This window comes from Gymnogyps californianus, chromosome 1 (assembly GCF_018139145.2).
Source record: "Gymnogyps californianus isolate 813 chromosome 1, ASM1813914v2, whole genome shotgun sequence".
Taxonomy (NCBI): Eukaryota; Metazoa; Chordata; class Aves; order Accipitriformes; family Cathartidae; genus Gymnogyps; species Gymnogyps californianus.
This window is the reverse complement of record NC_059471.1, coordinates 14061549-14081427: the sequence shown is the minus strand read 5'-3', so window position 1 is coordinate 14081427 and position 19879 is coordinate 14061549. Positions and strand designations below refer to the sequence as shown.

Sequence of the window (19879 nt, the reverse complement as noted above, 5' to 3'; positions counted from 1 at the left end):
GTGAAATATATCAAGATGCTTCCTATAGAGCTAGGGATGACTTTTGCAAGTGTGTATATAAACAGTTTTTATTCTCAACATCTGTTTTTAAAATCAGCAGATTCTAATAACTGATCAACCTGCCTTGCAGGTCGTATTACTGCACTACATGTCTATCTTCTTCTACGTCTGCTTCACTGAAGAATCTCAGAAACTTTCCTATATGCAGCTTAAATCCCTATGATCAATGAATAATTCCTTAAACCAAAGCTACCAACTGCTTTACCTCATAATATCTGATGGATCAAAGACTAATCAAAGTGATTTTTAAAAATGGTAATTAAAGCCAGTCCCTTGGTTCTTATTTTATCCCACGAATCATTCTGTTCACCTGAAAAGTATATGTTTTTCCCTTTATATTCATAATAATTGGTTGAGAAAAAATATTTCCTATTATTCTATATGAGATTACATAATTTATTAAAAACCTAGATGCATTAATGTCTCAGCATTAGAAGTATCAGTAAAGTTAAGGAGATTCTGATTTAGCAGGGAATTCCTTGCAGGGAATTATTCATGTGGAGTTCCACCAATTCAGACTTTAAAGCCTTAACCTTATGTATACTTTTTTACATGTTGTTCTCCTTTCAATCTTATCTTCCACTGTTTCATTTTGTCTTCGCACTTTAAAAAAAATATTCTTCACTACTTAAACTGGCACATTAGCTATAAGGCAATTTCTTCTGTAATATCCCCCCGTGACAGTCTTCAAAGAACTGACTCCAAAATCAGAAAAGCCTAAGCTAGTTCAGGTATATAAAGTCCCTACTACTGCTCCAAGATGCAAACTGCTCCATTGGTATAGCAAGTTCCAAGTTGTTAGACTCAAATTTCTTAGACAACTACTCTCAGCGTCAGCAGCATTATGAAGACAGTAATTGCACGTATGTCAGTCTGGTTCTCTCACACTCTTATCCCCACTACAGTCAAAATGCTTTCTTGATATAAAGTTAGTTGAAAAATGAAAGGGTCAAATGGATGAGAGGAACTGCCTCAAAATTTAAATTTTTCTGTGTGCTTTTCTGCTAATGATAGGAGAGGAACTGGTATAGCTGTTCATGGTATGAGAAGTGTGAAACACGTTAACATCCTAGCTAAATATATGCCATAGCCAGGTGTGCAGTTTGACTATAACAGTATAGAAAGCATTAGAAATTCCAACTGATCTGTCCTTTGTATCCTTATGTTGTACCGTTCCCTGACACGGGGAGAAAGGACTAGAAAAGCACAATGACTGCTTTTTCAACCAATGTAAGCCAACAGTGCAAGCAGTGATTTAGAGATGCAGGATGTTCTGGATTAATTTTGAAGAAGTTCAGTCTTGTTTCAAAGTCAGATGAAAATTTTCTCATGAAAAACTGATTATATTAGTACAAAAATGCTATGTTAAAGGACCAAACATATTTACCTGACAGTAGGGGAAGACTTCTTCAAAACGGGGAATTAAGCTGCACACATTGACTTTTTGCTTAAAACCTTTTTCAGATCTAATTGTAATTCTGAGTGGTTACACAGGACCCTGAGGAATTCAGGGCTCACAGAGAGCTCTCCGAGTGTTGACAATTTCCTTCCTCTTCTGTTATGTTTCAGGCAAAATACTAATTAGCCCAAAATATTTCTCTCTGAAAATTTCATTGCCACTTTTTGCCATGACGTCTTATCTGGCAAAAATGATTCATGGCAGCATAAAATTCTACAAAGTGATGATGAACATACAAGTTCAAGGAAAATGCCCAGGCTTTAATCGAAGACACCTGTTACCAAGTCAAATGGAAAGCAATCAGTCTCACTAATTGCTCTGGCTTAAAAGTAGTTCAACCCAAATGTAAAGTAGTCATCATTGTGGGTTCACTGGTAGTTCATGTAGAATAGAATTTTCTCCATTTGTAGCCTAAAACCACATGCAGTTAATTATTAATTTACTAATTAGAACTACTCCTAAGGAACGGATTTCAGGCAATAAATTTTTGTGCCTCTAAAGAAATAGAATATTTAGTCGTTGCTGGTGCTGATTCCAGGGGGGATACTGTCACTTTGTCACCTTCTAAATGATTTTTGCTGTTGTCCTGGTTTCAGCTGGAATAAAGTTAATTTTCTTCCTAGTAGCTGTGATGTGGTTTAACCCTAGCCAGCAACTAAGCACCATGCAGCTGCTTCCCCCTCCCCCCTCCCAGTGGGATGAGGAGGAGGAAAGGGAAAAAAAAAGTAAAACTCATGGGTTGAGATACGAACAATTTAATAACTAAAGTAAAAATAAAAATACACTACTAACTAAGAATAATAATGATTGTAATGAAAAAGAATACAACAACAAAAATAAGAAATAAAAAAAGACAAGTGGTGCACAATGCAATTGCTTACCACCCGCTGACTAATGTCAGAGCCACAATCCACACCTCCCGGCCAGCTCCCCCCAGTTTATATACTGGGCATGACGTTCCATGGTATGGAATGCCCCTTTGGCTAGTTCAGGTCAGCTGCCCCGGCTCTGCTCCCTCCCAGCTTCTTGCACACCTGCTTGCTGGCAGAGCATGGGAAACTGAAAAGTCCTTGGCTTAAGATAAGCGCTACTTAGCAACAACTAAAACATCAGTGTGTTGTCAACATCATTCTCACACTAAATCCAAAACACAGCACTGTACCAGCTACTAAGAAGAGACCTAACTCTGTCCCAGCCAAAACCAGGACAAGCTGATATAGTGCTGTGTTTTGGATTTAGGATGAGAATAATGTCAATAACACACTGATGTTTTTAGTTGTTGTTAAGCAGTGTTTATACTAAGTCAAAGACTTGTCAGCTTCTCGTACTGCCCTGCCAGCAGAGGCTGGGAGTGCACAAGAAGCTGGGAGGGGACACAGCAAGGACAGCTGACCCAAACAAGCCAAGGGGGTATTCCATACCATATGACGCCATGCCCAGTATATAAACTGAGGAAGTTGGCTGGGGGACACCATGGCTTAGGGATTGGCTGGGAGCTGGTCAGTAGGTGGTGAGCAATTGTACTGTACATCACTTGTTTTGTATATTTTATTATTGTTATTATTACTATTTTTCCCTTCTTTTTCTGTCCTATTAGACTGTCTTTATCTCAACTCATGAGTTCTAATTTTTTTTTTTTTATTCTCTCCCCCACCCCACTGGGTGGGGGGCACGTGAGTGAGCGGCTGTGTGGTGCTTAGTTGCTGGCTGAGGTTAAACCACAACAGCTGTTAAAAATGGAGTGATGGATGAATGGGTACTGGAATAAGGTACTGTGAAAAAAGTAACAGAACTTCTGCCAAATCTAAAACTCAGATCACTTATGCTATTAAGCTGCAGTTAATGCTTTTATTTGTGCATACCTACAGCACCTGTATTCCAGACAGGAGCCCAAACTCCAAAACACAGACAAAAGTGCTAACAGTTTACTTCTTGATCATTGTCAGCCCATTGGCATTGAAGGAATTACTCCTGTTTTTCATTTCTAAAAAGCAAAACCCTGGGAATACACTTTCAAATACCTGAAGACTTGGCATCTGAATGCTCAGATCTGGAACTGATCTGGAATTCTGAACCTTCTTTGCAGGCGTGTCCTGGTTTTGGCTGGGACGGAATTAATTTTCTTCCTAGTAGCTGGTACAGTGCTGTGTTTTGGATTTAGTGTGAGAATGATGTTGATAACACGCTGATGTTTTAGTTGTTGCTAAGTGTCGCTTATCTTAAGCCAAGGACTTTTCAGTTTCCCATGCTCTGCCAGCAAGCAGGTGTGCAAGAAGCTGGGAGGGAGCAGAGCCGGGGCAGCTGACCTGAACTAGCCAAAGGGGTATTCCATACCATGGAACATCATGCCCAGTATATAAACTGGGGGGAGTTGGCCGGGAGGCGTGGATTGTGGCTCAGGAACTAACTGGGCATTGGTCAGCGGGTGGTGAGCAATTGCATTGTGCATCACTGTTCCACCCACCCCCCCCACCCTTCCTTTTTTTGTTATATTCCTTTTCATTGCTATTATTATATTTCTTTATTACTATTGTTAGTATTATATTTTACTTTAGTTATTAAACTGTTCTTATCTCAACCCACTAGTTTTACTTTTTTTTTCCCTTTCCTCCTCCTCATCCCACTGGGAGAGGGGAGGGGTAAGTGGCTGCGTGGTGCTGAGTTGCTGGCTGGGGTTAAACCACAACAAGGTGAAAAGCTCCTTACATGTTTTATGAAGTTTCTCTCCTATTAGATCTGGCTAAAGAGTTCAGCAGATTCTTAAACACAATTTTGAGGGTTATGTCCATACAGTATGCATAGGCTTCAGTGGAAGTATCTCAGGGAAACTCTGCAATTTCCAATGCATGCTATGCAGAACAGTCAGAAACAACCACAGCTGGCTTGGGATCTGGGGACCCAACGTTTTTAGCTGACAGAAATAGATGGAAGATCTTGCAGAAGTGATTTTACAAAAGGATGTTAAGAGAATGACTGCAATTATGGGAAAATGGGTGTACCTTAACATTAATCCGTTGTACAAACATCTCATACTTCTAAATTTGCAGCCACAGTAGAGGATGAAAGATACATTGGTGTTCATATTTGGGGGTCTGACTGTTTCAGTTTGTATGCCCGCAAAAATAAAATTTAGGGTTCTTAAATCACAGAATTGTTAATGAAGGCTGTCCAAGTACAAAACCTGGGGTTTTGTTTTGTTGTTGGTTTGTTTTTTTTTTTCTGGCAGTATCATGCATAAAAGAATACCCAAATGATTGCAATGACATACAAAAATAACTAATAAAGTGAGAATGATGGAGAATCAACATTTGAAACATCGCTGTCTACCTATAGACAAGTCTGTCATCTATAGTACATGCACAGTAAAATATTCTGAAACAACAGTGAATACGGTTACATGCCACAAGTCCCACAGCAGTTCAGCACAGGAGCACATGTAAACTACAAGAAGAGAGGCTTGCATTTAAATGTTATTTGAAATCCCACTCTTACAAAGTGGTAAACTGCTGAGTTCACTTTTTGAATTTCAGAACAAGAAGCCTAAGACCAAACAGATGACAGTAGGCCTATTTGTACACAGCTCACCGCAGTTGTTAGTGAACTTCAAGCCTGTATTTTCATACAATGGTTTATGTTAAAAGATTTTAGAACCAGTGTCATTTGGCTAAGCACAAAACACAACTGTCATTGTATTAACTTTTTAATAGGAGACTAAACTCCTAAGATGCCTCTTAAGCCTGACAGGTAAATAACAATGACCTTCAAGAGATTTTGAAACTAAAAGTCAGTGCTACCAAAATCTAAATAAACCAAACCACAACTGTAAAATCAGAAAGTAATTACTCCAGATATGAACCTTCTGAAGTCATCTCCTTTTGAGAAAAGACTGAGTAAATGGTTTCTCCATGCTGTACTCATTTTGCTTTCAACAGGGAAAAAAAGTTTAAGTGAAAATAGGAAACTGTGAATACTGCAGTATACAGAAGTTTAGAGTATTTTTACAGAATATATGCTGAGCTTATTTTTTTATTTTTATGCCCATCTATTTTATTTTTAATGTGACACCTATGCCAAAACCACAAAGATGATGCAGAGCCCTTCCTGGAAATTACAGTTGACTGCCAACACAAAAGAAACTTTTACAAAGATACTATTCATCAACACAAACAGAAACAGAGAGTGAAAAGACAGAGAAATTATGAATTATAGAAGCAGTTGTAAATCGGAATTCTCCTGTGGCTTGGGCTGGAGGACTCTTCTGTTGGTAAGTTCAGTTATATATAAAGTCTTGGTGTGAAAATGATTTAAGTTGTTTTGGTAACCGCAAAACTGGTATTTGCTTTTATGAATGACCAGCCTTCTTTACAGAAGAATGTCTCCGAGGAGCTTTGTATCTGTTTTCTGAAGGTCATTTGGAAAGCCTTCCAAATGTCCAATTTGTTTCTGTGTTTCATTAAGTACTTTTTAGTGGGCTACGTAGGTGAAAATCTGGGTCACTTGGCGATAAAGTAGTGAGAAGAGAGCATCTATCTCCTGCCAAAATGAATTTATAGTGTGAAATTTTGTTTAATATAATTTCTTAAATGATTTTTGTAGATCTATTATCTCTCTTTAACAACACTAATTCCTAAACTGTCACAATGCGACGTACTTCCCATAATGGATGAAGCTGGAATACTGACGTATCAGCATTTTTGTTAGTGCTGTATTGTGCTTTTGGAGCTATCATTCTGATGCAGAAAATGTCAGTACTATGGTAATGCAAAAGTCTTTCTGTCATTGTGGGTCAGTAAGAAATTACCCCTTAAGTATTGTAATGAGAGCTGTGCTGGAAGCATTCAGATAGCACCGAATATACACTCCCGTGTTTGTTAGTGCCTGAATGTTCCCCAGATTTGCTTCAAGGCTTTTCTCCTGAGAAATTGCTTGTTTCATCCGTTTAACATGAGGTTTCTGGACAGTCTTTTCATCAGTCCTGTGAGCTAAGTGGTATTTTGGGTGGCAAATGAAGACGTAACAAGAAACTCTCCATACAAACTCCTTTAAGGCCACCTAAAACCTAAAGATACAGTCCATACAATGGTTAAATGTTGCAACTTCAAGGGCAAAGCATGCAAACACACATCCCATAATTGCACTTCTGTGGAGTTATGGTGTTTGTACAAGAAATAAGTCTGTTTTGTGTCTTCTTTTGTAATGCAGTGGGAGATGCAGTACTTCATCTCCTCCAGTATCCTCTTGGGAAAATATATTTCTCTTCCTCTGTTTAGGATTTCCTCTGATTACTCCAATTCCACAAGATGGCAGTACTTGATGAATAAATGGTACTGATGCTTGATGACAGCCAAAATCTGAGATAATCTGGGAGTTTTAGCAACTCTGAAGAAGTTGCTGCTTCTCTTTTTTTTATTGATAAGAAAAGCAGAAAAAAGTACACTCAAGATTGCAGGCTGAATTTACTATACATAGCTATAAAACATGAAATTTGCATGATGGCTTTGCTTTACCATTCAGAAATACTCTGTTTAAACAAATAAAGTATCAGGAAAAATATATGCCTAAATCTCCCCTGCTGAAAATACGGGACCTTATTTTATCTCAAGCCTAGTTTTCACCTTTATTATCACATTTGCTATTTGGATATTCTGTGTACCAGCCACAGAATAAGGGTGCAATATGCGGCACTCTCTAATGATGGAGAACACTTCAGACTGAGAGGGGGGAAGGCTTCTTTTTAGCTAAGATGAATGATAACAATGGGTTGCTCCTCCAGCCTCCCACCACAACCAGATAAATAACATTGGTGCATTTCTTTGTGCTGCTGTGGCTTATTATCAGTGCTCATTAATCCTCCAAGAAAATATTTAATGAAGGTAATTTATTTGTTGCATTGTAATGCACCCACATAGAGCAAACAGATATTGTCGATTTATCAGCTAGCAATGAAATTGCTTCTTTTCTGCTCTGGGGGCTCTGTATCTACTGCTCACTTACCTGAAACACAATTCTACCAATCACATATTTGTCTTCGTTCAGATTTAATTACAGTGATAAATCTTGAACTATTTTCTTTCTTATAACCATTCACACAGCCAATAACTAAAAATATGGTAGAAAAGGTAAGTGTTACTGTCAGGACTGATCTTATACTGGAGGATACAAATATTATATTGTCATTACCAGTGTAGACAGCCAATATAGTCTCATTTGTACATTTGACATGTATGAAATGCAGCCAGTCATTGAAACATGTAAGGACCAATGAAATCTCTTTCTCATACATATGCTCTTTAAAGAGACCACATAGCATACAACAAAAACAAGGCTTCTGGGATAGGATGATAGATTATTATGTATATTTGATTGTCACTGGCATAATTTTCATATTAAAAAAAATCTGTTCCAGAAAGAATCAAAATATTGTGATCAAAAGGAACTCAAAACCACATGTTCTTCAGGCCCTCCTTTTGCTCTCAGGCAAGATCAGATATTCTCAGCCCAGTCTTTAAAAATGTCCAGTGAGTTATATTCCTAAATTTAGATCTTCAGAATAACCTATTTCATTGCTCAGTTAATAATTAGACAGTTTACCTTAATATTTGTGTAAAATTCCTTTTTTTTTCAATACTGTTTATTACTTACTCAACATACCATATTGAAAGCATTGAAAACACTTTACTGATGAACAGTATTGAACTTCTACAGTTAGGTCTTGGTTTCATCTGGGACAGAGTTAATTTTCTTCTTAGTAGCTGGTACAGTGCTGTGTTTTGGATTTAGTGTGAGAATGATGTTGATAACACACTGATGTTTTAGTTGTTGCTAAGTGTCGCTTATCTTAAGCCAAGGACTTTTCAGTTTCCCATGCTCTGCCAGCAAGCAGGTGTGCAAGAAGCTGGGAGGGAGCAGGGCCAGGACAGCTGACCCGAACTAGCCAAAGGGATATTCCATACCATAGAATGTCATGCCCAGTATATAAACAGGGGAGAGTTGGCCGGGAGGCCCGTATCGCTGCTCGGAGACTGGCTGGGCATCGGTCAGCAGGTGATGAGCAATTGCATTGTATATTACTTGTTTTTCTTGGGTTTTATTTCTCTCTCTTTTTGTTATCTTCCTTTTCATTACTATTATTATTATTATTATTATATTATATTTTATTTCAATTATTAAACTGTTCTTATCTCAAGCCATGAGTTTTACTTTTTTTTTCCAATTCTCCTCCCTATCCCACCGCGGGGGGGAACAGTGAGCGAGCGGCTGCATGGTGCTTAGTGGCAGACTGAGGTTAAACCACAACAAGTTACAATGGAAGACCATTATCCTTGTGTGTATCAGGCCTCTGGTTTTGAGGCTAGATCAGCCAAATCTCTTCAACTTTTCCTTAGAAGTCATGGTTTTGAATCCTCTGCTTAGTTTTATTGTTGTCATCTCTACTGCTTTTCTACATCTTATAATGTAGGGGTCAAAGCTGGACATGGTATTCTATTTGAGACACTAACACTATTGATAATTGGAATAATAGTCCTATGTACTCTATAGGTAGCAGTCCTCTTAGTATGTCCGAGAATTGAAGTATGCAATTTTCCATTCTACTAACTATTCCATTTTCTGTAACAGCAGTATTTTTCTAAGAAAGCAAGCTGTTTAATCACTTATTTCCCTTTATTCTATCTGTAAATTTGATCTTTGGTAAGTATAGTAATCTGCATTTTGCTCAATTTTGTGTTACTCGTTGCAAGCAATTTCTCCAATGTACTGATCCTTTTGGATTCTCATTCTGTGCTCTGCAGTGCAGCTAAGAGTCATTCACAAATGCTAAATATGCCTTTCTTTCCACTAGGCCACTCACATTTTCCAAGAAAAAAAAATTAAATTTGATATGATTTGTTCTTGACAAATCCATATTGGCTGTTTCTTAACACCTCATTATCATCTTATTACATACAAATTCAGTGTTTACTATTATGTCACAGTAACTTTGCAGAACTCAAACGCAGCCTGACTATGGACCCTCCTTTATTCAAAAAAAAAAAAAAAAAAAAGAAAATCAGATGTCTTTTTTTTTCTTGACATATTTTGAAATAACTTTTGAGATACCATATTCTCAGTAACTTTTTCATGTGAAGGAATGTTTAGACATGCTATAATTTCAGCATTTAAGGCCATTTTATCAATATATATTGTTGTTTTATGTAAGTAAAGAAAATGTGAAAATTATGTAAATTTATGGAAAAAAAGCTGATGGCGGAAACAAATAAATTTGTGGTTAGGATTGAAAGAAGTTTTTTAGGGAAGAAAAACACTGGGAAGAGAAAACTCTGACCACAAAGCAGATGAACTACAAATGGGAAGTTTTAAAAATCTTTTGAAAGCAAATAAAAGAATTCTAACAACAGCTCTACTATTGATACTCATCTATTAGGTAGGAATTTAAATCAATACTTATGTAAAAAAGTCCTGAATGCTCCATATAAATTGATGTTCTATGTTTTATAAGATATCAGGTAATGCAGATATCACTGTATAATGCTTTTTTCTATGAAAAGCAGAAAAAAGTGGATGGTAAAAAGCAACAAAATTAAACAGTCTAAATAAGTAATATCAGAGAACTTAATTCAGAATTTAAGCATTAGCATTGCAACTCTTTTAATCAATACTACTGACTTTATAGAACTATTGAAACATCTATGGCCAGCAGGACTAGGGAAGTGATCATCCCTTTGTACTTGGCACTGGTGAGACCGCACCTCGAATACTGTGTTCAGTTTTGGGCCCCTCGCTGCAAGAAAGACATTGAGGCACTGGAGCGTGTCCAAAGAAGAGCAACAAAGCTGGTGAAGGGTCCAGAGCACAAGTCTTATGAGGAGCGGCTGGGGGAACTGAGATTGTTTAGTCTGGCAAAAAGGAGGCTCAGGGGAGACCTTATCGCTCTCTACAACTGCTTGAAGGGAGGTTGTAGTGAGGTGGGTGTCCGTCTCTTCTCCCTAGTAACAAGTGATAGGATGAGAAGAAGTGGCCTCAAGTTGCGCCAGGGGAGGTTTAGATTGGATATTAGGAAAAATTTCTTCACTGAAAGGGTTGTCAAGCATGGGAACAGGCTGCCTGGGGAAGTGGTTAAGTCACCATCCCTGGAGGTATTTAGAAGATGTATAGATGTGGTGCTTAAGAACGTTGGACTCAATGATTTTAAAGGTCTTTTCCAACCTAAATGATTCTATGATTAGTAATTTCCAAAGACAAGAATTAGAGATAATTTTGTTCCAGCATTTGAAAGGGTAATCAAGAAGACCCACATCATTATAAGTTCATCAGCTTCAATCTTAAATGAAATAATTCAATGACTGATATAAGACTTGATTAATATCCAGTTTTAAAAGTGAGATATAATTAACAATATTGGAAGAAAATAAATCTAGTCAAACTAACTCAGTATATTTTTATTGTTCTTTTTATTGACAAAGACAGAAAAGTTTCTGTAATGTACCTAGAGAAGAATTCATGTTTTATAGAAGAACATGCTGATTAAAAAGAATGGGAATAATCCCAGAATTAACTTATTGTGCATTGAAAGGATTAAAAACTGACTGCAAAGCATGATCAAAAGGATCAACTCTGGAATTTTGTCCTCTACTGCTGAACATTTTAACAGTTAAAAACAAACCTATGCATTTGTAATCACTTATCTAGAGAAGGTATAAAACTTGGCAGTGACAAATGTGCAAGACGAGTCACTGGTAAACTCTGATTTGGATAGCTTATTACTATGAGAATCTTTATTTATTAAGAAAATGTGTTGAATGTACAGTAGCACAAGTTGATTATTTCTTAATAATTTGACTGAACAAGAATTCTGTGGTATTGACTAACTATTGTACTCCTAAGAAAAGTGTGGCATTGGAAAATAACAAGGACATTGTTTAATGCTCAGGAAAACACACCACTGTATAGAATATTTATATGCGGAAATTATTTTCTCTGACAAAACCTTCAATAGAATTTGAAATAATTTTTTTCCTCCTTTTTTCTCTTTCACACTTTACATCTCTCTTGTTCTCTGATCATGCTATGATACTTGATTTTCCCTACGTTTTAATGGCACTGGTGTGATAGTTACTCCTGCATGGTCTACTTCCTACCTAAGTCTGCTGCAGGGGTGAGCACAATGAAAAGTCATACTCCAGAGCAGTGTTACCTGCAGTGGACCCCAGCATCCTGCACTCAAGTGGGCTGCTGCATTACATGGAAATTTCATTTTATGACTACTGCAACAATACCAATAGATTAATGCATTTTGAAGGCAACTAGGACATTCATCAAAACAAACAAAAAACCCAAAGTAATGATAGGATGATGATAATCCAAATTTGTGGAATATCACTCTGTCAAGTGCAAGAGTGACATTATCTCTTTTTCAGCTGAGAGATGTAAAATCTCTCCATCCCTAGCTTTCCTCTATTCATCGTTTAACAACAGAAGCTCTATTAAGCAAATTCTGTAATTTGGCTGAAAATACTCACTGGTACTCCAGTTATCAGAGTATCAGTCTCTCAAGGAGTTTATATGTATGTTTCAGTTTGGCTTTTTGTACTTCCAAGAAAGCAAGCAACTTAAATTTGTCACTTTATCCCTCATTCACCTTGATTCCTAATGCCAGGAATGATTAATAGTAGCAGAAAGATTTATTTAACAAGATTTAATTTCAGGCTTCTGGGTGTAGAAATGAAAATAAAAGGCTACTGCAGTTCTAGTTTCTACTTTAAAACACAATCTTTTCTAACAGCCTTCACCACTCTTTACATGCAGTTATTGTCATAGGAATGGTATTGGCAAAAACTGAGTACTCGGAGTCCTTAGAGTCACCTTTGTATGGCTGCCCATATTGAACTTAAGATACACCCCACTGCCTCTCTGCTTTATATTCTCTTGGTGCTAGGTATTTTAATATAATTTTAAAGGCTTTTGCTGAGTCTATCTGCAGGTCAGTGTTTGGTGAATTCCACCATGGCCATGGCACGATGTGATTGATGGATCTTCCTTGGGCCTGCTCCTTTGCTCCTATGGTATTTATTATCCCAAGATCTCAAATCAAGGGCAGTACCATTATCATCACTTTTATATGGGAAAACTGAAGAAGATGGCAGGAAGTGACTTCCTAGCAGTCATGAATCAGGCCATAGTCAAAGTGAAGTCTCCACTACTGCATAACTCTTTTAATTTCTAATACTCTTTCCTCTCCTCACCAGCTCTTTGTATATCTACAAGAAATGCCAAAACACACACACACACAAAGTTATAGTCAACGAATCCTTAGGAGCTGTGTAGATGAACATCGGAGATGGGTAGCTATACCCTCATCCTCCCTCTGCATTTGATTTTCAAATGTTAAAAAAAAAAAATTAGCAGTATAAATCACATAATCCCCCAAACGCTCAAAGTCTAGTGCTCAGCTCCTTTTTGGTATATTTTCTAGGCTTAAATGCACCAAGGAATGGATCCTCCATTACATCTTTCTGAACACAATGGAACATGTGAACGTATTCTTCAGAGAATAACATAAAACCAAATTTATAGTCCCCAAAAGACAATTTTTAAGTATTAAGAATGACATTGACAGATGATTTTTTTCACCTTAATTAAAAAATAACTCGAAGTGCAGATGAAGAGGAAGATACATGTCACATTAGCACACTGCCCTAGAACGTTGATAATGCTGTTCAACCATGTTGTACAAATAAATCACTACAAATAACCTCAGCAACAATCAATCATTTAAAATTTAACAAAGATGTAGAGACTGTAACTCTTACCTGTTTCTACATACAGACAATACACTGTTGAGTCCCTGTGCACATTGTTCTGCACTACTGGAAACCCAGTGAACTGCTTCCATCCATCTTCTACTTGTCACATAATTGTTATTTAGAGATAATACATAGCCTTCTGTTGTCTTACTTTCAGCCTAGGGCAGTGTCCCATGATAATAATCTCTCCTCCTCAACCCCTTAGCAATAGCAGTTGAAGTGACACCTGATGTGTCAGATTATATACAGATATCACATGGAAAAAGAAGATATTTGTCCAACTCTCCCTGATTTTTTTTTTCCTAAAAGAAATATCATTATTAAAGTAATGCAAACAACAGCCAATTGTGCTCCCTCCTGTGCTGAGTACATGCATAGTTTCCAGAAGACTAATTATGTTTTTCAAAGCCCTTTTTCTGTTAGGCATGAAACATGATGTTATAAAGTCACAAGATCTGGACTGTAAACCAGTGCCATTTTAGTCTTTTCTTGAAATTTTCTTTGTAGATCAACCTCTGTTATTCTCTGTAAAATGGTTAGTGTTCCTTCCTTCCGTCTTGCATTTGGCAGAGCTGAAAATAGACCCTTCAGGATTGAAACTACCTGGTAGTTTGCTAAACTCCTAAAGGACCTTGTGGTTCTGCAGGAAAAGCCAAACTGAGACAAACCCTTCATCAGTATTATCTATATTCTTCTTTCCATTCTCCCTTCTTCTTCTTGAATTTTTATCCCTGCAGTCTCCAATAGAAGACTTCCTTAATTATTGAAAGAGGAAAATACCATGAAAATTAACGCTTCAATAAACCAATAAATGAAGTGAAATTTTCCAGTTACAGACTCTCTGCTCTAGGGTGATAGCATCAACACAACAGGAATTGTATTAGCTGGCTAATGAAGTCATCAGCAATGATTTTAACAATATTGGAACATAGCATGAGAACACAGGAGATAGAAGTGGGCAATCAAATTATCAGAATTAAGTGTGGTATTAATTATTACATTGTTAAAAAGATGGCATTGTGATCAAAAAGAAGTCACTTTTCCACTGTTATCGCTCTGGAAAACATCTTTTTTTGTCAGAAGATAAAGGATGCACATGTGCTGCTGCACAGGGGTTTGGATTTGGTTGTAATCATTCAGATTTTTGTGTGAACTCTGTGATATTTTGCTTATATCTAGTCAGTAATTTTCTCCTTGAAAATCCAAGCAATTGCCTTTAACCTATTTACTGTTAAGTTATAACTTCATGCCAGTTACAATTGTATTGGGTAGGAAAAAAGAACATAAATACACCCAATATGTATTTCTAAACAATTTCTAGTTTCCCCTTTGAAAAAGAAAAATGAAAACTAGATATCCCAACTGGAATTGTTTTCATACCACTTCATTTATTTGGAACAATCTTCTTGAACTGATTAAATAAGGCTATATGAAAATCTATGTCTCATTAAGCATTGTATCACCTCAAACGGTTGTAAGTTCACTTGCATATCATACTTACAAAATAAAGAATAACTGACTTCATTATATAGGGAAACCTGTTACTGACATCTTATAGAACTCAGATGAGTTCAGTCCAAAGCTTTCTCCTTCTGAATCAAGACTGAATTCCTAACATTTTCAGTAGTCATCTCTACCAGAATCACCAATGGATTCAGTTAATCATGCTTAGTTTGGGAAGAGTTGCATTTTCTGAAAACTCCACTGTTTTCATCCTTTTTTTAATCCTTTAAAATTTCCCCACAATGGTAATGGAGAGAAAAAGCTAGACTCCAGACCCTTAGAAATCAATCATTTCTCATCTCTTCCTCCTTCTTATGTTTCCTCTTGTTTCAGCTGTCTGATCAGCATTGTATTTCTGGCTGCTTCTCCTTAGTTACATTGATTAACATGTGCACTCTCTATTCTTTTCTGCGGTATGAAGTGGAGAGGTAATTGGGATTAATTAGGAATTTTCTATCTTAAACAAATGGGCTTTCTGACATTTAACTAACTGACATGTTTGTAAAACGGTATTTTTCCAGCCACCAGCTCAGTAAAACATCAGAACTAAATAGCAAATGGATTCTAATAGGAAGGTTATTATGAGAGGGTCAATTTTGCAAGAGCCCTGTACCTCTGTGACTGTAACTGCTGTATGCTACTCCAATCTTAAATCTATTAACGTTGGGCTCCTGCTATTTTAGAAGTTACATAGCCTGTGCCACAGAAAAAGTTTTTGCGACACTGTTTCCTACTTTAATTGGTACCTTTACAATACTAGTTGCAGAAATGTGGTTGTGATACCATGAACATACATTTCTGTTAAACCTGGCAGGACAATGCTGTCTTGTTTAACCACTAGGCTGAGGGGTTCCTGATGGTTATGTCTAATTTGTTGGGACACCTCAGTAACAGGCTAGTAACTTGTCTCTAGGGAAGAGGAGTTTGCCAACTACAGAAACTTTTCATCTTTGTCCTATTTGTCAAGCTGTAGACAAATAGCCACATACGGCTGGTGCCTGAAAGGCAGTAGAACACGAGCCTGAGGGCCAACATACTCAATGCATTTTTTAAATTAATCTCCTATGCTTCCTCCCTCTTCTCTTGGTATCTCCTTTCACTTTGATTCTCCTGAGCTGGCAGCTGGGGTAATATTTGTTGACAATAGTGTGGCTGTGAAACTACAGCACGTGTCCCTTAAGCAGAGCCCTGTCAGGGCTGCCCCTTCATCCAACGTTGTGCGCTGCCTTAATTGGCCAAGGTCAACCAGCTTTCTCTCACTACATTTTCATAGTCCCTGAGGGGAAGAACAGCTCATAGTGAGTGATCCAATGGGTCTAGGGACATTAAACTTTCAGTTTCTAGTGTAGCTTACCATATTTTTTGAAAGAATTATTAGTGTTTTTAAGGGGGTGGGGATGATTTATCAACAGTGATAACATTGGGAAAAGTTTTTTTAAAAAAATACCAAATTACAAGTTCCTTGGGAGAATTTACTACATTTGGACCAGTAATGCATTTCTGTTCATTTATCACTTTTCAAATTATTTTTAAAAGAATAAAAATAAGAGAAAATCTAGACTTCTATGGTAAGAAAGTTTAAATGGATAATAATTTTTATCCATATGCCTACTATACAGACATTGCCTAGAATTTGGGGCACATGCAGATCATTAAAATGTAATTAAAATCTAATAACAACACATTGCCAACAGACTGGGATTAACTCCTCATTGGCAAACAGAGCTTGTTACAATGCTACCCTACAGAAAATTCTGTCATTCCCAAACTCTTAAATTTCATATCCTCAGATGCATGCCTTCAACAAGATTGAGGAAGGAAACCCTATAAAGTGCTCCAGGGAAGTCAGCAGCAAAATTACTGGTCATGTATTGAGTAATGAAAAGACCATAGAAGAAAAAAAAAAGAAGTTAATTGTGTTTGTTCATTCCATAATGAAAACTACAGGCATAGTCATCAATCAGTTGCACAGATAAAGAATACAGATTCCTATACTGAGCTCTATCAGGGGCCATGGACATTCACTTTAATGATAACACACATGGGAATTAGCATTACTAGACAAGAAAGTTTCAAAAGCAGCCTAGTAAAAGCAATAAAGTAGGGGATGCAAGAGGGAAACATCTTTATGATTCTTCCAGGGAAAAACGTGGGTGAAGAGATGAGATGACCCTATGGAATTAACCCAGAATTAGGACACAAATATAGAGTTTAAAGGACTGTGAACCTGTCTTCTAGCACTTGCTTTTCTCCCATTATTGAAAAGCAAAGTTCTAGCTTTGTTAGCATTTAGTAAAAGTCAAATAAACACAAAAATATAGTAAAGCCTAAGAGGGAAGTGCAGGAACCCTTCAACTCATGATAGCTAACTCATTCAGCTGATACGTGTGGCTCTCAAAACAGTGTTTTTAAAACATTTTATAGGTACATTATTATCATTTATATGTTATGGACATATAGAGAAGTGATAAAGAAGTTGTGCCATCTTGTCTTCTATATATGACATCTTAAGGGTTTATTAAAGAAACTTTTCTGTCCTGTACAGTTAGCAATCATTTTCTAATACCGTTACTTAAGCGGCCTCTTTCTGTTACTCAGCATCATGCTCCCATAATGAATTAAAATCAGTGAAGAACAAACTATGGCATACAATTACAAGAGAAAGAAAACAGAGTTAAGATGGGTGTCCTGTATGTCTTCATATAGATCCCCTTACTTCAGGTCAACTATTCATTAAGCCTCGGACACATATTTGGCTTCCATTTTAACATTAATGTAAGTCTTAAGGAAAAAAAAAAACCCAACCCCCAAACTTCAGTGTTCCTCTAAATCTCACTTTTGCTAGTAGAAGGAGAAACATCAGGGTATTGGACAGTTCTACCTTCCCAGCAAGCCTAGCAGTTAGGAGGACATGATAGTTATGTCCAGTGAATGTGAAATGTTCTATTTGTCATCACCATTTTCATACATATTCACCTCTACAAACTACTAATAGAAGGTACTGACTGATGAATAAGTTCTGTTTAGCTTAAGGAAGAGTCATGGTTGGAGGCATGACCCGTCCAGCTGTTGTTTTGGGAACACTGCAAGTGGCCAGTGCTTTGATAGGAACCAGCAAAACAGTCCTCCTTCTTTTTAAGGTGAGAGGAGAAATGTGACATTCATCTACACATTCGTCTCTCCTGGAAGCAAATTATATATCTTTCTATGCTGAAGTTGATTTGAAAAGTCAAATTTGAAAAATACAGAAAAAACCCGGATCTTACTTCACTGTTTAATACATACAGAACTATATTGATATCACAAATCATGGTCAGGAAGAAATGTCACCTGTAGTGACAGGTTAACAAGATGAAGTAGCATCCAGTCATGTCTAGAGAGAGATGGAGATTCAGAGATCTAAGTTCATGCAGGCTTCCTATGATTTTGAAGAAACTGGTAATGGCTAGATCCACATAAATATGGAAGTTCTCTAATGTTGTGCACTGAAATGCCACTGTTAGGTGCCTGGATCCTGGGACTGAATCCACAGCCTTAAGATAACCTTGTGACCTTCAAATACATAAAGTTAGACATCTGTAAATTGCATTCACAAAAGTCAGTTTAGTAAATGGAGAGCCAGAGGGTGTATGGATGCCTTCAAAACAGAATTTGCTGTGTCCTGCATGCAGATACCTGAGTCAATTGCCTTTAAACAAGCTAATGAGCATACAGAGGGCAGTCCAGCCCAAATATAACAATCTTATTATCACAACTAATTTGCCTAGAGAAGTCTACTCCTAACAATTCTGTACCTGAATGAGGTCATTTAGAACCTGCCTCGTTATTTCTACGTATAATTTGTGCAGTATGGGCCTAACCAGGCGAGTTCTAACTAGAGAGCTACTGCACTTCAGTTGGACGTGGTTTCCTACTTGTAGTGGAGCTGCAGTCCAAAGCTGCAGTTTTAACGCAAACGCAGCTTTCAGATTCCTTTTGGAGACCCTGACCAGTGAGAAGTGATTGGATTGTGTTTACTTCTAAAGTGGTTTTCTGTATATGTCCAAAGTACACACAAGCAGGAGCTCAGAACAACTTAAAAAACCCATTATTTGACATGACTTTCTCCAATTAACATGAGGACTAAGACAGCTTTGTAGGAAATAGAAGAACAGGACAAAACCTCCTGGACCTTGGTAGAAAGAGTTTTATTTTAGCAGCTTGCCAGTTTAGCAACACACTATGCAGACATCCAGAAGATGCACGGGAAGGACTGTGATCCCCATAGCACTGGTATTAATCATCTTTGGTGAAGCATTTCTCATGAAAACTACAGTTTTATAACACTAAAGGGGAGGCATAAAAGATGCAGCCTATAACAGTTTCCAAACTGGGTAAGATCAGCTTTGTCCTTTACAAAGAGATAAAAAAAAGTTATAGTTTAACATCTGTACAGATGTTACATGCTGTGGAAAGATTATGTAACAGTGCTCCCTCCAGACGACAGCGTCCCTTTGAGGCGGGAGGCAGCACGCATCTGCCTTCCCCTGCGCACATCAGCGCTGTTCTCATTCTAACAATGGGAATCGTCGTTCTCTATTAAGCTCATACTGAAAGCTTTGAATAAAAGCCTTAAAAAGCTCAGCTGAAAGTATTAATTCTGAGGGAAACATGTAAATCTGGATGAAATCTTCCATTCATTTTTAATCTCGCTACGGTAAACCTTGTAATTAAGATGATTAAATGACTGAATAAACCCCTATATTTACATCCTTTAGAATACCGCAATGAAAAGCCATAATCCTGTTTATGGAAAAAAGCAGTAGAAGCCTTTTAAAATGGAGACATCAAACAAAGCTTGTTATTTAAGCAGTTGGTAATTAATGAACCTCTCACTTAGCAAGGGTACCTAAGAGTTAACTGTCTAGGAAACCTGTGTTGGAGAAAAAACTAATGGGGGGCTCAGAAGAATAAAATGTTATCTTTATGGAAGATTAAAAAAAAGGATAAAATGTTATGTTTATGGATGATCAAGTTATCCACAATTAATGTATTTCACAAGGGACAACTTAAGGAT

At 37.2% G+C, this 19879-nt stretch overlaps 1 protein-coding gene across 1 annotated transcript in view; it reads right to left on the bottom strand.

Annotated features, from left to right (window-relative positions):
• The window catches only part of CNTN5 (contactin 5), a 356213-nt gene that overhangs the window by 176431 nt on the left and 159903 nt on the right, over positions 1-19879 (bottom strand). The window lies entirely within an intron of this gene.